This window comes from Oncorhynchus nerka, linkage group LG7 (assembly GCF_034236695.1).
Source record: "Oncorhynchus nerka isolate Pitt River linkage group LG7, Oner_Uvic_2.0, whole genome shotgun sequence".
Classification (NCBI taxonomy): domain Eukaryota; kingdom Metazoa; phylum Chordata; class Actinopteri; order Salmoniformes; family Salmonidae; genus Oncorhynchus; species Oncorhynchus nerka.
In genome coordinates this window covers 50,627,525-50,639,102 of record NC_088402.1, presented here as the reverse complement: position 1 = coordinate 50,639,102, position 11,578 = coordinate 50,627,525, and the positions used below count along the sequence as shown (strand labels likewise).

Below are 11,578 nucleotides of genomic sequence, written 5' to 3'. Positions count from 1 at the left end.
GGGTTTTCTGAGCAGAGGTAACGCAAATACACATTCAAAGTCAAATGCGGTATCAGCAAAGAGACCTCCCCCGACTCGTGATCAGATCGACATCCAAGATTATGGATCGTAAAAAACGGAAAGGGTGCCTGTACATGCAGAAAGAGCACATTCTACATCATCATCTCATTCAAAACGTCCTAAAACCATGGTTTGGTCAAACAGTGAAGTGTATTATCCTCATGATCCCTGTAATAAAAGTGTCTACCCTGCCGCTGTGCCTGTGCCCTAGATAGGGCCTGCTGCTGTGATGGGCAAGCCACTATCATCTCCCCCATGACATTTCAAAATGCAATCGGGGGAAAATGCTTTCGAAGCTTCGTCCCTTGTCGCTGTCGAAGAGAGAAGGGTCTCAGTTTTCTGTAGGTACAGAAAACGTTACATTTTCAGCTCAATAGCAGCTATTTTACAACCAAGATATTTGATATGGGTTTGAGATATGCACACCAGCAAGGGCATAGGCCGATAGATCTCGTGCTTGCAACTGCAAAGTTTGTTAGGACATTACATTTACTATTGGATGAATACATGGCTACTAGCAGTGGGTATTATATTTAGAGTTGGAGATCTAGTTAATTTGTGTTGAGTTTCCACTTCCTCATGTGATGAACCCCAAATGAATTAGCCAACATTAGTTAGTGCACATAACAATGTATGTAATTCATCTCTATGGGGAAAAAAAGGAGATTCTGGAGTGCTATTTTGACTAGGGTGACCAGACATCCGGAGACAGTCACCGATGTCCGGGGACAGTCCCCGATTTTGGTGGCCTGTGCCCGGCTGGAGCTGTCCCCGAAAATGGCCCAGATTAGCCCTCAGAAGAAAAAGCAACTCTGAAGTTAAATTGAGGCCGATATCTCAATAATCAAACGATGTATCCAATGAGATTTGCATATAAAAGTGATGTCTATCCCTGTACCAAACGCTTTTGATACCACAACCTTTTATGAGAACATTTGACCAGTGATACATTGTAACCACCGCATGAGCAACCATGCCCATGTCCAGAAAATGCATACAACAAACAGCATAGGCTACCAAATTTAGGTGATCGTAAAATTACTAGATAGGCGAAGATTCTGTGTTATACAGTGACAGTGCATCTCAGAGCAGAAACTATACTAAAAAGTCCAAGGAACTATCCATAGATCTCTGAGATGTTGTGATGAGGCATATATCTGGGGATAGGTATAAAATCATTTCTAGTGTTGAAAGTTTCCAAGAGCACAGTGGTCTCCATCATTGGGAAATTGAAAAATATATAGAACTACCTAGACTGCCTTGAGCTGGCCATCCAACCAAACTGAGCAACCGGGCGTTGGTCAGGGAGGTGACCAAGAACCCAATGACCAGTCTGACAGAACTACAGAGTTCCTTGGCTGAGAAGAACCTGCCAGAAGGACAATAATCTCTACAGCACTTCACCAATCTGGGCTTTATGGGAGAGTGGCCAGACAGAAGCCAGTCCTGAGAAAAAAAACACATGACAGCACACCTGGAGTTTGCAAAAACGGGACGTGAAAGACTCTGAGATCATACGGCAAAATATGATGTGGTCTGATGAGATAACAATTATATGTCTGGAGAAAATTAAGGCACAGCTCATCTCCCATCTAATACCATCCTTACCGTGAAGCATGGTGGTGGCAGCATTATGCTATTGGGATGCTTTTCAGTGACAGGGACCGGGAGACTGGCAAGGTTAGAGGGAACAATGAATGGAGCTAAATACAGGTACATCCTTGATGAGGACCTGCTTCAGAGTGCAAACGACCTTAGACTGGGCCAAAGAGTTACTTTCCAACAGGTCAATGACCCCAAGCATACAGCCAAAGCAACACTTGAATGGCTTCAGAACAAGAATGTGAAAGTCCTTGAGTTGCCCAGCCAAAGCCCAGACTTGAGTCCCATTGAAAATCTGTGACAAGACTTTAAGATTGCTGTTCACTACCGCTCCCCATCTAACTTAACAGAGCTTGAGAAAATCTGCAAGGAAGAATGGGAGCAAATCCACAAATCCAGATGTGCAAAGCTGATACAGACATACCCAAGACGACTCATAGCTGTAATCGTCGCCAAAGGTGGTTCTACAAAGTATTGACTCAGGGGTGTGAATATTTATGTGAATACATATGTAAACGAGAGAGTTCTGTATTTAATTTTCTATCAATTTGAAAGTTTTCACTTTGCTATAATGGAGTATTTTGTCACGGCACACTCAGTGATGTGGCTGGTGTGGATAAAATGCCAGGGCCGAATTCTTGTCCCAGTCCGCCCCTGCCAAGACATTAATATGTTCTTTGTTGTAAAGTCCCCTCCTCATTTATCCTATGTGTTTTGTCTGATGATGATTATTAGGCTACAGGGAAATAGTTGTATTGAATGGAGGGAGGAGGAGGATGTTTGAGATGAGGATGTTTATATGACATGTAACTGGGGGACAGGATGTTGAGTGGAGTTATAGACTGTGATATGATAAGTGTGATGAAGATGGTGATCATGAGAGGCCAACAACTGATACTTGTAGAGAGGAGTTAGTTTCTGATGTGTTCTGCTGAAGATTATGAAGCCAGTGAACAGGGGTGATAATAATGATCACTATTAATTATAATAATGATGACCATGATCACATTCAATGATATGCAGGCTGCTATCTGGTGTGCAGGATGTAATCAGAGGGGAGTCAGGCTGAGGCTGATACATGGTGTGTGTATAAAGACTAGTGTTCTAATGCTCTTCTCCATGCGAATCCCTCATGGTGAGGAATATGATTAGACTGGAGGAGAGTGTCTGCAGACAGAATCTAGGAGAGAATCGCTTGGCCTCAGGATCGCCTGTCCTCAGGAATGAGATGACTAGATAGGAGAGGGAGGAGAGGGAGGAGAGGGAGGGAGGGAGTGGGAGAGAGAGAGTAAGAGTGAGTATGTAAACTCAGCAAAAAAAGAAATGTCCTCTCACTGTCAACTGCGTTTATTTTCAGCAAACTTAACATGTGTAAATATTTGTATGAACATAACAAGATTCAACAACTGAGACATAAACTGAAGTCCCACAGACATGTGACTAACAGAAATTGAGTAATGTGTCCCTGAAGGGGGGATCAAAATCAAAAGTAACAGTCAGTATCTGGTGTGGCCACCAGCTGCATTAAGTACTGCAGTGCATCTCCTCCTCATGGACTGCACCAGATTTGCCAGTTCTTGCTGTGAGATGTTACCCCACTCTTCCACCAAGGTACCTGCAAGTTCCCAGACATTTCTGGGGGGAATGGCCCTAGCCCTCACCCTCCAATCCAACAGGTCCCAGATGTGCTCAATGGGATTGAGATCCGGGCTCTTCGATGGCCATGGCAGAACACTGACATTCCTGTCTTGCAGGAAATCACGCACAGAACGAGCAGTATGTCTGGTGGCATTGTCATGCTGGAGGGTCATGTCAGGATGAGCCTGCAGGAAGGGTACCACATGAGGGAGGAGGACGTCTTCCCTGTAACGCACAGCGTTGAGATTGCCTGCAATGACAACAAGCTCAGTCTACTGTACTGTGACACACTGCCCCAGACCATAACGGACCCTACTCCGCTCCAGAGTACAGGCCTCGATGTAACGCTCATTCCTTCGACGATAAACGCAAATCCGACCATCACCCCTGGTGAGGCAAAACCGCGACTCGTCATTGAAGATAACTTTTTGCCAGTCCTGTCTGGTCCAGCAACGGTGGGTTTGTGCCCATAGGCAACGTTGTTGCCAGTGATTTCTGGTGAGGACCTGCCTTACAACAGGCCTACTAGCACTCAGTCCAGCCTCTCTCAGCCTATTGCAGACAGTCTATGCACTGATGGAGGGATTGTGCGTTCCTGGTGTAACTCGGGCAGTTGTTGTTGCCATCCTGTACCTGTCCCGCAGGTGTGATGTTCGGATGTACCGATCCTGTGCAGGTATTGTTACACATGGTCTGCCACTGCGAGGGCGATCAGCTGTCCGTCCTGTCTCCCCGTAGCCCTGTCTTAGGCGTCTCACAGTACGGACATTGCAATTTATTGCCCTGGCCACATCTGCAGTCCTCATGCCTCCTTGCAGCATGCCTAAGGTACGTTCACGCAGATGAGCAGGGACCCTAGGCATCTTTCTTTTGGCGTTTTTCAGAGTCAGTAGAAAGGCCTCTTTAGTGTCCTAAGAGTTCATAACTGTGACCTTAATTGCCTACCGTCTATAAGCTGTTAGTGTCTTAACGACCGTTCCACATGTGCATGTTCATTTATTGTTTATGATTCATCAAACAAGCATGGGAAACAGTGTTTAACCCTTTACAATGAAGATCTGTGAAGTTATTTGGATTTTTACGAATTATCTATGAAAAACAGTGTCCTGAAAAAGGGACGTTTCTTTTTTTGCTGAGTTTGTGTGTGTATGCGCATGTCAATGTACGTGTGAGACATTTGTTCTCAGTCTATTAATATAGAGTTGTGTTACTTGTGTAGAGAGTTAACTACAGTGGTGTGATCACACATTTGCCACAGGTACCCAGACAGCCACTGACTTAACAGTTAAATGCAATGCCCTTTACCTATTAAGGTCTTTTGCATTGGTTTATTTTAAAATATCTTGGTCATTTTGTCTTTAAGAGTGTCAATCATTGGGTCAAAGTGCACACTAAACCACAAAGAGTTGGAGAACCATAACATAATATTAGAAAACAAAATCTTAGCATAGTCATAGAGATGAAACGATATACTGTAGGTCTTAGAAAGATATGTACAAAATGGGAGACAGTCAGAGAGAGATGGATGGAGAGAAAGATGGAGAGAGAGTGATGGTGTTGATTGGACAATAACAAAGGTTGTTGGGGTGGTGAACTGTAGAGAGTGTTTCTTGGTGGTCTCTGGGGACGGATCGATTGGCTCTCCTCCCGGCTGCCTTCCGCCAGTCTGTCTTCTTTCTCCTACAGTTCTCTCCCTCCTACATATCTCTCTCTCCCTCTCTCAGACCTCCAGACATTCTCTTTGCCAGACCTCTCTCCCCCAGATCTCCCCCGTTGTATATTTAAGCAGTAAGGCACAAGAGGCAGTCATATGTAAATGGTCTTGTTCAACCCAATGGCGAGCAATAATTAATGACACATTTTCATAAAAAAACTTTCTTTTAATAAGTAAATTCATACAATTTCATAGTCCGGACAGACATCTGGTCGTTAGTTATTTTGGTCATGTTGCTACAGACGTTAATTATTTTTGCAGAGTTGCTATGGAAAAAGACTGGTTATCCGTTCTAACAAAAATGGTTGCTATCAAATCAAATCAAATTTTATGGGTAACATCCACATGGTTAGCAGATGTTAATGCGAGTGTAGCGGAATGCTTGTGCTTCAAGTTCGGACAGTGCAGTAATATCTAACAAGTAATCAAACAAATTCACGACGACTACCTTATACACTCAAATGTAAAGGAATGAATACGAATATGTACATATAAATATATGGATGAGCGATGGCCGTGTGGCATAGGCAAGATGCAGTAGATGATATATAATACAGTATATACATATAAGATTAGTAATGTAGGATATGTAGACATGATTAAAGTGCTGTTATTTAAAGTGACTAGTGATACCTTTATGAAATCAATTTATTAAATGTATTAGAGTGGCCAGAGATTTGAGTCTGTGTGTTGGCAGAAGCCACTCTTTGTTAGTAATGGCTGTTTAACAGTCTGATGGCCTTGAGATAGAAGCTGTTTTTCAGTCTCTCGGTCTCAGCTCTGATGCACCTGTACTGACCTCGCCTTCTGGATGTTAGTGGGGTGAACAGGCAGTGGCTCGGGTGGTTGTTGTCCTTGATGATCTTTTTGGCCTTCCTGTGACATCGGATGCCGTAGGTGTCCTGGGGGGCAGGTAGTCTGCCCCCGGTGATGCGTTGTGCAGACGGCACTACCCTCTGAAAAGCCTTGCGGTTGTGGGCGGAGCAGTTGCTGTACCAGGCGGTGATACAGCCTGACAGGATGCTCTCGGTTGTGCATCTGTAAAAGTTTGTGAGTGTTTTCGGGGACAAGCCACATTTCTTCAGCCTCTTGAGGTTGAAGAGGCGCTGTTGCGCTTTCTTCACCACGCTGTCTTTGTGGGTGGACCCTTTCAGTTGGTCCGTGATGTGTACGCCGAGGAACTTAAAACTTTCCACCTTCTCCACTACTGTCCCGTCGTTGTGGATGGGGGGCTGCTCCCTCTGCTGTTTCCTGAAGTCCACGATCATTTCCTTTGTTTTGTTGACATTGAGCGAGAGGTTATTTTCCTGACACCACACTCCAAGGGTCCTCACCTCCTCTCTGTAGGCCGTCACATCATTGTTGGTAATCAAGCCTACCACTGTATTTGTGTTTGTTTTTATTACCGATCCCCATTACTCTTAAGTCAGTTTATACCATTTTTAAATATTACAATACATTCACAGATTTCACAACACACTGTGTGCACTCAGGCCCCTACTCCACCACTACCACATATCTACAGTACTAAATCCATGTGTATGTATAGTGCGTATGTTATCGTGTGTGTGTGTGTGTATATGCATGTGCCAATGTTTGTGTTGCTTCACAGTCCCCGCTGTTCCATCAGGTGATTTTTATCTGTTTTTTTAAATCTAATTTTACTGCTTGCGTCAGTTACTTGATGTGGAATAGAGTTCCATGTAGTCATGGCTCTATGTAGTACTGTGTTCCACCCATAGTCTGTTCTGGACTTGGGAACTGAAGAGACCTCGTGGCATGTCTTGTGGGGTATGTATGAGTGTCTGAGCTGTGTACCAGTAGTTTAGACGGACAGCTCAGTGCATTCAGCATGTCAATACCTCTCATAAATAAAAGTAGTGATGAAGTCAATCTCTCCTGGCTGAAAGTGGAGGAGAGAATTGACTTCATCACTACTTTTATTAATGAGAGGTATTGACATGCTGAATACACCGAGCTGTCTGACATGCATATTATTAATGATCAACCCTGCCGATGACGCATTGGCATCAATGCTATGGCAATTCAAGATGGCCTACCTATACCTCTAATAAATGTTGTTCAAGATTAAAGTCTTAAAAATAGAGATGTTTCTATGTTAAATGTACATGTTTAGTATTAGTGGATTGAATACACCTCTTTGCTTAGCTTTACTGCCCAAAGTGTTTCCGTTCCCCTTTAACAGTTCCATTTGATGTATCAATGTGCAATTCATAAACTTAATCTCCCCCGGAAAAAAGTGTCTAGACATTATTTCCCCATGCTACTAGGCTAGCATTTGGTTTGCAACAGTTGGGATTTGTCTAAACATTGCTGCCTGCCTCTCTGACCATGTGCAACAGTGTTGCTGTTTTTTTTTTGTTGCAATCTCCACTTTGCCATATTTTTTATTTATTTTACCTTTATTTAACTAGGCAAGTCAGTTAAGAACAAAATCTTATTTTCAGTGACACCAAGGAACAGTGCGCCTTGTTCAGGGGTAGAACAGCAGATTTTTACCTTGTCAGCTCAGGGATTCAATCTTGCAACTCTTACTAGTCCAATGCTCTAACCACTAGGCTAACTGCTACCCCAAACCATAGAGTGAATGAACGTGATGAGACTGACAGCTTCTTTGAGCCAGCCAAATTCATTTATCAGGATCATTACAATGGATATATCCAAAGAAATGGCAATAGAAATAAAGGCAAAACAAATGAAAATGCACATAGTTTGCTGTCATTTCAACTGCTTGATGTGATTGTTAGTTGGCTAGCTAGCAAAGGAGAAGTAGCTAACCTCCAAACCAACATTTTTTGCTTAGAACTTTGGATAGCAACTAGAGATCAACCGATTAATTGGAATGGCCAATTAATTAGGGCTGATTTCAAGTTTTCATAACAATCGGAAATCTGTATTTTTGGACACCGATTTGGCCGATTTAATTATTATTATTTGTTTTACACCTTTATTTAACTAGGCAAGTCAGTTAAGAACACGTTCTTATTTTCAATGACACCTAGGAACAGTGGGTTAACTGCCTTGTTCAGGGGCAGAACGACAGATTTTTACCTTGTCAGCTCGGGGATTCAATCTTGCAACCTTACAGTTAACTAGTCCAATGCTCTAACCACCTGCCTCTCATTGCACTCCACGAGGAGCCTGCCTGTTACGCGAATGCAGTAAGAAACCAAGGTAAGTTGCTAGCTAGCATTAAACTTATCTTATAAAAAACAATCAATCAATCATAATCACTAGTTAACTACACATGGTTGATGATATTACTAGTTTATCTAGCGTGTCCTGCGTTGCATATAATCGACGAGGTGCGCATTTGTGAAAAAGGACTGTCGTTGCTCCAACGTGTACCTAACCATAAACATCAATGCCTTTCTTAAAATCAATACAAGTATATATTTTTAAACCTGCATATTTAGTTAATATTGCCTGCTAACATTAATTTCTTTTAACTCTGTAAATTGTGTCACTTCTCTTGCAACAGAGTCAGGATATATGCAGCAGTTTGGGCCGCCTGGCTCGTTACGAACTGTGTGAAGATTATTTCTTCCTAACAAAAATAGCCAACTTCTCCAAACGGGGGATGATTTAACAAAAGCGCACTTTCGAAAAAAGCACAATCGTTGCACGACTGTACCTAACCATAAACACCAATGCCTTTCTTAATTACATTCAGCACACAGAAGTACATATTTTTAAACCTGCATATTTAGCTGAAAGGAATCCATATTAGCAGGCAATATTAGCCAGGTGAAATTGTGTCACTTCTCTTGCGTTCATTGCACGCAGAGTCAGGGTATATGCAACAGTTTGGGCCGCCTGGCTCATTGCGAACTAATTTGCCAGAATTATACGTAATTATGACATAACATTGAAGGTTGTACAATGTAACAGCAATATTTAGACTTAGGGATGCCACCCGTTAGATAAAATACGGAACGGTTCCTTATTTCACTGAAATAATGAACGTTTTCGACCATATTAATGACCAAATGCTCGTATTTCTGTGTGTTATTATGTTATAACTAAGTTTATGATTTGATATTTGATAGAGCAGTCTGACTGAGCGATGGTAGGCAGCAGCAGGCTCGTAAGCATTCATTCAAACAGCATTTTTGTGCTGTTTATGACTTCAAGCCTATCAACTCCCGAGATTAGTCTGGTGTAACCAATGTTAAATGGCTAGCTAGTTAGCGGGGTGCGCGATAATAGCGTTTCAAACGTCACCCGCTCTGAGACTTGGAGTAGTTGTTCCCCTTGCTCTGCAAGGGCCACAGATTTTGTGGAGTGATGGGTAATGATGCTTCGAGGGTGGCTGTTGCGAATGTGTTCCTGGTTCGAGCCCAGGTAGGGGCGAGGAGAGGGACGGAAGCTATACTGTTACACTGGCAATACTAAAGTGCCTATAAGAACATCCAATAGTCAAAGGTATATGAAATACAAATGGTATAGATAGAAATAGTCCTATAAATACTATAACTGCAACCTAAAACTTCTTACCTTGGAATATTGAAGTCTCATGTTGAAAGGAACCACCAGCTTTCATATGTTCTCATGTTCTGAGCTCATGTTCTGAGCTTTTTTACATGGCACATATTGCACTTTTACTTTCTTCTTTTGCATTATTTAAACCAAATTGATGTTTCATTATTTATTTTAGGCTAAATAGATTTTTATTGATGTATTATTTTAAGTTAAAATAAGTGTTCATTCGGTATTGTTGTAGTTGTCATTATTACAAATAAATAAATAAAAATTGGCCGATTTAATCGGTATCGGGTTTTTTGGTCCTCCAATAATTGGTATCGGTATCGGCGTTGGAAAATCATAATCGGTCGACCTCTATAGCAACCATGCTAAGAGAATGGATGACCAGCTTGTTTCGCTAGAAGCTTCAGAATAGAATATCTAACAACTGGCTTTTGTCTGGAATATATCGTCTGGTAGAAGGATGAAATAAAACCAATTTACTCATTAAAATAAAGTTTTTAATGAAATCACGTCGTTCATATTTTTTTTTAAAATAAAAAAAAAATAAAAAATGTTGGTAAATGTTTTTTAAATGCAATAAGGCCCTCGTACCCAGGAATTATCATGAATAACACCCTTCTTAGGGCTGCTTCCCCAGCCGGCCCTAAGAACAGCCCTCTGTTCGGAAGTTATTCACACGATAATCCCCGGGTTCTCATTCCTTATTGCTTAAGTATTCTAGAGTATACTACAGTTTGCTAAAGAATTCTATAGTATGTAGTACTGTAGTATTATATAGTAAACTTTAGTATTTTTTATTGTGGGAAGTTCCTTCCTCCATTGATGTGTTGATTGCAGCCCCCTACAGGTTTTAGCCTCCTTAAAAGGTTCTACTCCTCAGACAAAAGATAACGGAGTCCTTGTCACATTCCCTCTACTGTACAGATGAATTTGTCCCTGTTTTCTCTTCTTTTCTGCATGACCACACACACTATTCCACTCTCTGTCTCTCTCTCAACTTTCCCTCTCTCTTTCTCAACCAGGGAAGTGGGTAAATGTGAATGTGGGTGCTGTCTCTCTGTCTGTTAGTGGATCAGATCCAGATACAGGACAATGTCCCTGGCACACCAGCCATCCCAGCATGCTTTGCGGCATATTGCAGTTTACGTTATTTATTATTAACAAAAGTGATTGGCTCCGGCTGTGTTTAACCTAGACTCTGTAAACATCGCCCCTATGTGTTAAATAAACACTGAACACGGGAGAAGAGAGGAGGCGGAGGAGGATGGGGAACATTTAGAAATTTCTCCCATCCAACACCCTCTTTTAATCTCACTCCGCAGTCCCCAACTCTCACACACATGCTGTTTCTGTACTGTAGCTCTTTCACACTCAATGTCTCAAACTCTCCCTGCTTCTTTCAGCACTCTGTGTTATAATTCTTTCTACCCCTCCCTCCCTCCCTCCCTCTGAGACAGCATGACTAAGTACTAAAGACCTATAGAAGCCCCAGGTTTCTTCCCTGCATGTGTGTCACATTGATTTCTCTAATTGTGTTCCTGCTTGGGACACACTCACTGTTGGAGGCACGTCACGGAGCCTGCAGAAAGCGAGAGAGAGAGAAAGTGTGATTGTTGTGTGTGCATGTGTGCCTGCGTGCGTGCGTGTCCATCTCTATGTAAGATGAGATCGAGGCCATTTAAAAAAAAAGTTATGTTTTTGCTGGATGTCCGGAAGGAACGGAAGCCCTTGCCTGGACTCGCTGTTTGAATGGACTGTAGGAATGTGTGTGCTTGTATTCGCGTGCCATGCAGTGTGTGACTGTTTCCCTCAGATGATGCTGCTTGACTATTGGTGACATGACATTCATTTGTGACATTCAGAGTAGGGAACATTCACTACAGTCTACTATTCTATTCACATTTTCAGTCCTAAAGCCCATTGTTTGAATCTTGCTCTATCTCCAACTGTTCTGATGATATATGTGTTTATGTTGTGTTAAACATTAGCCATAATGACAGAGAACACAGGGACTGTAAACTGGTGAACAGTGATGATATTATCCTCCCAGAGGTG

General features: G+C 42.3%; 1 protein-coding gene across 2 annotated transcripts in view; it reads left to right on the top strand.

The window, feature by feature from the left end:
- The window catches only part of LOC115131867 (FYVE, RhoGEF and PH domain-containing protein 3-like), a 95,881-nt gene that overhangs the window by 1,005 nt on the left and 83,298 nt on the right, over positions 1-11,578 (top strand). The gene's annotated exons all lie outside the window — the stretch shown is intronic.